Source organism: Seriola dumerili, unplaced genomic scaffold (assembly GCF_002260705.1).
Source record: "Seriola dumerili isolate Sdu_G_001 unplaced genomic scaffold, Sdu_1.0 BDQW01000036.1, whole genome shotgun sequence".
Lineage (NCBI taxonomy): Eukaryota > Metazoa > Chordata > Actinopteri > Carangiformes > Carangidae > Seriola > Seriola dumerili.
The window spans coordinates 2208621-2215933 of record NW_019174291.1 but is presented as its reverse complement, the minus strand read 5'-3'; the positions used below and the strand labels follow the sequence as shown (position 1 = coordinate 2215933).

General features: G+C 38.9%; 1 protein-coding gene across 1 annotated transcript in view; it reads left to right on the top strand.

Annotated features, from left to right (window-relative positions):
- The first annotated feature begins 483 nt into the window (after positions 1–483).
- The window catches only part of LOC111216789 (glycerophosphodiester phosphodiesterase domain-containing protein 5-like), a 49692-nt gene continuing 42862 nt past the window's right edge, over positions 484–7313 (top strand). The window contains exon 1 of the mRNA XM_022738406.1: positions 484–554. The gene's annotated coding sequence lies outside the window, so the exon portion shown is untranslated. The remainder of the gene's footprint in view (positions 555–7313) is intronic.

Sequence of the window (7313 nt, the reverse complement as noted above, 5' to 3'; positions counted from 1 at the left end):
ACATACATATATATATATATATATATATATATATATGCTATATATATGTATGTACATACATATATATATATATACATATACGTAGACTTTTCTAGATGCCTAGGGAAATAATGAAACTGTATAGTGAGTAATGCAGTGTAAATGAATCTTAGCGGTACACAACAGATCAACTATCAACTGCGCATGATGATGATTTAGATAGACACAATAAAAAAATACAGTGAAAAAATAAGGCACTTGATACAGAAATGTCATATCTATGTGTTTTTAGATGTTTTTTGTTGCGTATTCGTTTCTTGTCAACAGAGAGGCAGAGTGATGGCAGTACGCTGTGCTGACGTAAGCAACAGGTTGGTCGAGCCCCTCGCGGCAGCCTCTCGTGCCTGCAGTTCTCTCGTCACCCAGCCGGAGCGCGTGCTGGTACTGTACATCCCCGTGTCCTCACACGGAGCTGCTGCACGAGACCACTGCAGCACACGGTTCGTTAACGGTCAGAAAACTGAGAAATAAAACGGAGTAAACGGGCAGTCGAGCAGCAAACAGACGCACTCTAGGTGAGAAAATGTTAATTTCTTTTTCTTACAGGATGATTGATCTTCTTTGTGTGTTGTCAAGCTACTTGAACGACCTTTACATGACACACTGTTAATATCAATTAGTGTTCCCTGGATTTAATAAAAAATATTGTCCGTTATATTTTGAAATCCAATCACTGTAAGACACAGACGTCGTCTCGGTTATCATGTAACTAGATGTGGTTACAGCCAGCTGAACGATATTACGCTGATTAAGGACAACACTGGATTTATTTCCTTCCTCTGGAAAACACTTCGGTAAAGTTGGAAAGATATTCACAGATTCGTAATTCAATATCTTATAAGCGAGACGTTAAAACACAAACGACGCCTCTTTCCACCCGTAGTAGATAACGAGCTACAACCTAATTTTCATCTAAACGAGCCGTGCTCAGAGCTGGAAGAATAACACTGGTCTCTTTGAGCAGCCGGCTGTAAGAGGAGTGAGCAGGGACCGTCTATAAAGTGCAACACCAAAAACAGATACTACAAAAATATTCATTAACTTCACTATGTATACTGTAGGGTCATAAAAATCACTTCAGACATCAATAGTCTCCTGTTAGTTGGACAGAGGTCAAACACAGATTGGACTGTTCGACCTCAGTTTAAGCGTCATGTCTGGAGGAAACCAGGCACCGTTCATCGCCTGCCCAATAACATCGCAGCTAGGATGGGAGGGAAAGCCGAATGGAGCAAAGTACAGAGATATCCTTAATGAAAACCTGGTGCTCAGGACCTCAGTCTGGGCCTAATGCTCACCTTACAACAGGACAGGACAATGGTCCTAAGCACACTGCCAAGACAACACTTGAGTAGCTAAGGGTCAACTGTGTGAATGTAGGGCTTCTCGATTATGGCAAAAAGCATAATCACGATTAGTTTGATCAATATTGAGATCACAATTATTTCACACGATTTCTCATTGACTTTGGAAATACCACGCATTTATTGAACTTAAAAAAACTGTCTTTTTAACAGTGGACTTTCTTGAACTTTATACAATTAAACAGAAAAACAAATTTAAAAAAATGGGATAATTAATTTAAATAATAAATAATATATCATTTAAATATATAATATAAAAATTAATTAAAAATTAAGATTAGATCAAAATTACTATGTTGTAACATTAGTGTACTTCCACAACCTCCTGAAAACTACTAAACACATGTTCAGTATATAAAAATAATAAATAAAAATGAATTAGACCAAATAGCCTGTGTTACATGCTGAAAACTCAAACACATATTCAATATTTTGGTAAACTATATTCAACATATTCCGGTCAGCTATTCCGGTAACTCAGTCCAAGAAAATTAAAGGCTGGTCCAACTATATATAGAAAGTCTCTGAAGCGGCTGACTGCTCAAGATGACACACTCCTACGAGCGTTGTTAACGTAAGCTGAAACGTAACCCAGAAGTGGATGGTTTTTGTAGGGGGGATGAAATTTGTTTCGGAACAGAATGTGGCACAAAATAATTGTTTTATCTCAATTATTTTGTTTTCATAATCGTTAGAAGCCAAAATCTTAACTGAAAACAAAATCAGATTAATCACCCAGCCCTATGTGAATGTCCTTGAGAGGCCCAGCTAGAGCCCTGACTTGAACACGACTGGAAACCTCTAGAGAGACCTGTCCACATGGTTGTACACTTGTACCATCCAACCTTGACAGAGCCTGACAGGATCTACATGAAAGAATGGCACAAAATCCTAGAATTCAGGTGTTCAAAGCTTGTTGCGTCCCAAAAAGAATTGAAGCTGTGATCACTGACAAAGATGCTTCAACTAAATACCGAGTAAAAGGTCTGAATACTGAGTGTAGATTGATGATGGAAAAATGAATTTAAACGATCTTAGCATACAGCTGCAACATAACAAACTCTGAAAAAGTGGAGAGATCTGAGTACACTGTATATCTCTAAACTGAAACGTTCTCCCATGCTGTGTTGTTAATTGGTCTGTCAGTGTTGAGCTCAAATGGCATTTCTTCTGCAGACGGTTGGCTAAATGGTGAATTGCGTTTATATTGGGCTGCCTCATTGTTAACCCATAGGTCAATACAAATCAGTACTCTGACATAGGGCTGGGCGATATGGCCAAAACTGTTAAACACGATAAAAATGACCATATCAGTCGATATCGGTATTTACCACGATAAATGCCACATCGTTATTTCTTTCAGGTTTAAAGGCTGATTTTTGCTCCTGAGTGAAAGTTGAGTGAAAGAAACCAGACAGTCAATTGTGGATTTAAACTGTTCTATTAAGTCATAACATGAGAAACACTTGACAAACAGCAGAACATTTAAAAACTCTGAGGTACAAACATTCAAAATATGATAAAATATGCATGATTAAAATCAAAATCCTTTTCAATCCTTTTTACTCAACAAAGTGAATAGAAAATTAAGTTCTGCAGTGTGAGACAATACACATGTAACATGATCAGACAGCAAAATAAAAAAATACATAAAGAAGATTTGCACTGGGTACTACCCTGGCGCTCGTCGAGGGTCCACTCGTTTGGCCCTGTAATTTCTTACTTTCTGTGTTCTAACGGGTCATATTGTTTCAAGTGATGAAACAGGTTTGTGGTGTTGCCTGTCTTTGATAGAACGTGTTTCCGGCACAGTGTGCAGTGCACATTGCTCTGTGTTTTGTCGGACTGTAAATAGTCAAAATATCTCTTAACTACTGAAGTTGAGTGTCCTCTCTCGTCAACGATATCTTCGTCCCCGAGCTGCGCTCTGCTTTTTCTGCGGTGTCGCTTATTTCGCCTCATTTGCTTACTCCACTCCAACTTCAAGCCCGTCAGCCACTACGTGCGTCTGTAAATAATATCACGTGCTGGCCTGTATGTATACTTCTCACCGTGCATCCTAACTTGTGCAATGCAGACCTCTATTCCTGCGACATGATTTGCCGTTCGTGATTCATTTGTGTGCGTGCTATAAGCATGGCAATTAATTATATCGAACATTTAGCGACCATTTTTATTGTTTCTATTATTATTTATTATTATTATTGCTATCGTTTTATCGCCCCGCCCGACTCTGACAGAATCTCTGTCTGGATTCAAGATGACCCGATATTCAGTAAGGATTGTTGTAATCCAAGTCGTGTGTCATGACATTAGACAGCCTACACATTTATGCTTTCATCACCCAGCTATGGTCAGTTCATAGATCTACAGCTGTGTAAGGAATACTGGATGTGACAAGGTATGATCTTATTTTTATCATCATCACAGGGAGCAGAGATCAAGTGAAGATGACCTGGATCATGACAGATGCTTATAGTAAAACTCAATGCCTACTGCAAGACAGTTTGCTATACAGAAAGATGAGTTGTTGAAAACATTAGAATAGAGGTTCAGGTAACAATCTGTGGGCTTCGTGCTGCATATACTTAGGATACAAAATGAAATGAAAAAGAAAAGAAAATTGGGAAACAAAGTTTACAGAATTCAGGTGCCTGAAATGTTTCTGAAATGAATAGTCTTGGATTTGCAACATTGTCTGGCTTTTGATCTTCTTACTGTTTTAAAGGTTCCTATGAGTTTAGTGCCTAGATTTATGTTTCCATCCATAAGCCGTGTTGTTCATGTTTCTCTTGTGGGCCAGCGGTGCGAGGTGATGAACACAGTGGCATTGCAAACTGTGATATATTTTAAACACAGCTACACAAACACACGCATACACAGAGCTGTACCATGCAGACAGCAGACGGGCAGAGAGCGTCATGATGCAGCTCTGTGACGTCAGTGTTGTTTCAACATTTAAGGGTACAGCATAGCAGATAATGGTATCCAGGGATGCTGAAGTTTCCTTTTTTAAAGAGACACTCAGTATTATATATGTAGGCATAGGGGTCACCCTGACCATCAAAAACAGCAGAAAGTATCTGACTTCCATCTTATAACTATCTTATCTTATGTGACTACACAGTAGGGCTGGGGTTAGCCTTTAGATACGAGTCATCTTTTTCTAACAGCCTTTTTGGTTTTCCAATAAAGAGTCATGAAGTAATTTCAGTTAGCACCCGAATGGAAAAACTTCCAGGTCAACTCATAGTCGCCAGTGTGGGCTGATGCTTCTGTGTATACTGATGCTTTAACAAATAGGCAGATGACTGGACTGATAACGTGGGGACTCCTCAGCTCATGAGTTGAATCATCGGTATTTATGTGGATCCTTGTTAGAGTGACAGGACTTTTTCTCTTTGTAAAATCTTTTGGCTATCATTCTGGTTGTGTTTGGTATTTTGCAGCTTTGTCATTTTTAATAGTAAAATATTTCCAGAGAAATAATCAGTAGTGTGTTAGTGTTGTTGCTGTTTGGCTGATCAGTCAGACAGCTTTGGTTTTGTTGCTGTTTGTTCTCATATAGTGCTGACAGACATGGAATATAGCATTGGCATGACTCTATGCTCACTGAGTGTAAATCCCTGGACAGTTACAAGTGTCAACAGGGCATTTGAAACGTCACAGGAGGACTGAAACTCGCCCCAGGGATCTATTTCTTACGTGAACAGACTTACATTTGGTTATGTTTTTGTGATATTTAACACCTTTCTTTTGCTTGTTGCCACGGATGATATGGGATGAAAGAAAGAGATGGTTTGGGTCCTTATTCCTTTGGGAAATATTGCAGTAACCACAAAGTAATGTCATCAAACATAGTTGAAAAGAGACAGATTAGCCCCAGTTGGGTTTCTCTCTCATGTCTGCAGCACAGCAGCTTGAGTTGAGTGACTTGCCTAAAGGCGCCTCATACTTCCCAGCATGTCTGGGGAATCTAATCAGCCTCCTTCTAGGGCCAACGAACTCTCCAACCTTTCAGCTGAGTATGTCTACAAAGGTTTAGTAGTGTGTATGTTTTTGTTTTGTTTATTGTTTTTCTTTGAAGACAGTCTGTAAGTCTTCAATATCACACTAACTATAGGCAGATTTCAGGTCATACAGTTGCAATTAAAAGTTCTCAGAATTCCCATGTGAGTATTTTTTGTAAGTTGGTTGCTACAGTAATCTTATTCAAATTTTCTGTACAAGTTAATTAGATTGGTTTTATTACAGTGAATGGATATTCCCAGAGGCTGACAGAGATCCCAGGCTAGCAGTAAAAAGCAATTAAAACATCCTCTCATATGGATTATTTCCTTCTCACTGTTTAGTGGCTGTGATACTGACAACATATAACAAGCAGTTTAATTAATAAATCAAGACGTTAGTTCGCTTTAATTAATCTGACATGACTCATTAACGTCACTATTGATACATACTTCTATATAGTGTGTGTGTGTGGTCGCTGCTGCTTGATTTGTGTTCAGACACTGACAAACAAATGTCAGGGGAGGACAAACTGTTCATTACTGACAAACTTTGATTAGACCATGCAATGAAAAATATTCTCTTTTAAGTTAGATTTTACTTTGAAAGGCAAATGTGCAGTGCAGTATCAAACTTGAGGGGCACTCAGAGAGCGCAGACCTCCACCAAGACCAATGTAAAACTACATTCACCAGACTTTAGTGAAAAAAAATTCAAATTCATAGTAAATGATCTGGATCTGCCCAAATGTCTTCCCTGACCCATCCCTCATTCCTCCACCATGTTCAGTGCAAATCGGTGCTGTGCTTTTAACATAATACTGCTGACAAACACACAGACACAGGTGTAAACATGATCTCCTTGGCAGAGGTAATTAGCACATGGCAGGTAGTCATTAATGCTGTTTGGGTGAATGTTGAGATAGAAGCCATTCCATGGTGAAGTCTGTGGGTGTGAAGTGACTTCACGTGTAGTCCCTGTAATGGCTGCTATACTTACAAGTGTTGAGTTTAAGTCTGAAAGAATCTCAGAATACAATGTCAATAATCTGTTTCCATAAGAGTTTATCTTCTTGATTTTTAATTTTCTTTGTGTGCTAGTGAAGACTTTGCATATCATTTGCCAGACAGAACGTTGATATTGGACGATTTTGCAAGACCCTGAATTATGTTCAGTGATGATGTTTTTGAAAGATGAGTGCTAACACTGCATTTATTCCTACAATCTCAGCGCAAGATCATGGCAGTTTACAGTGTGATTAATTGTGGTCAAGCAACTAAAACTCTGGTTGTCGTCGAGGAAAATATCATAGTTATAGTCTGAGACCGAATGCAAACTCCAGTCTCTGGCTTGAAAGTCAGACATTTGACAGATTCACTTTTACTTTTTCTGCTTTGGCTCTTGACGTGAATCTTGTCCTATAATGAGACCTTATTGGGTTTAGATTTGTGCCTTTTTATTAGTGCTTTCTTGTTAAATTGGGTTTTCATATTGTTTTAAATGCACAGGATGTAATTTCTGCTGCTAGGGATCTCTTATCCAAAATACTAACACCATTAAGACGCCGTTTGGGGACGTTATGAAGTGGCAAGGGATAATGGGAGTTGTTGTCTTCACCACCATTACTGCCATTGCAGTTAGCTTCTCCTGATTTGGATTCCCTCAGTGTCAGTCATTCAGAGGTTTTTACCAGAAAACTGAATTATCCACAGAGGTGTCCTCTCCAAAACAAACAGACCAGGGGCCTCATGTACAAAGCCTTGCATAGAATTCACACTGATACGTGGCATACGCACAAAGCTGGAAAGATGCATACTCACCCAAAAATTCAGATGTATGAAAACATGCGCATGCAGGATTCCACACACATTTTCTTTGTACATCCCAATTAACGTGGAATTG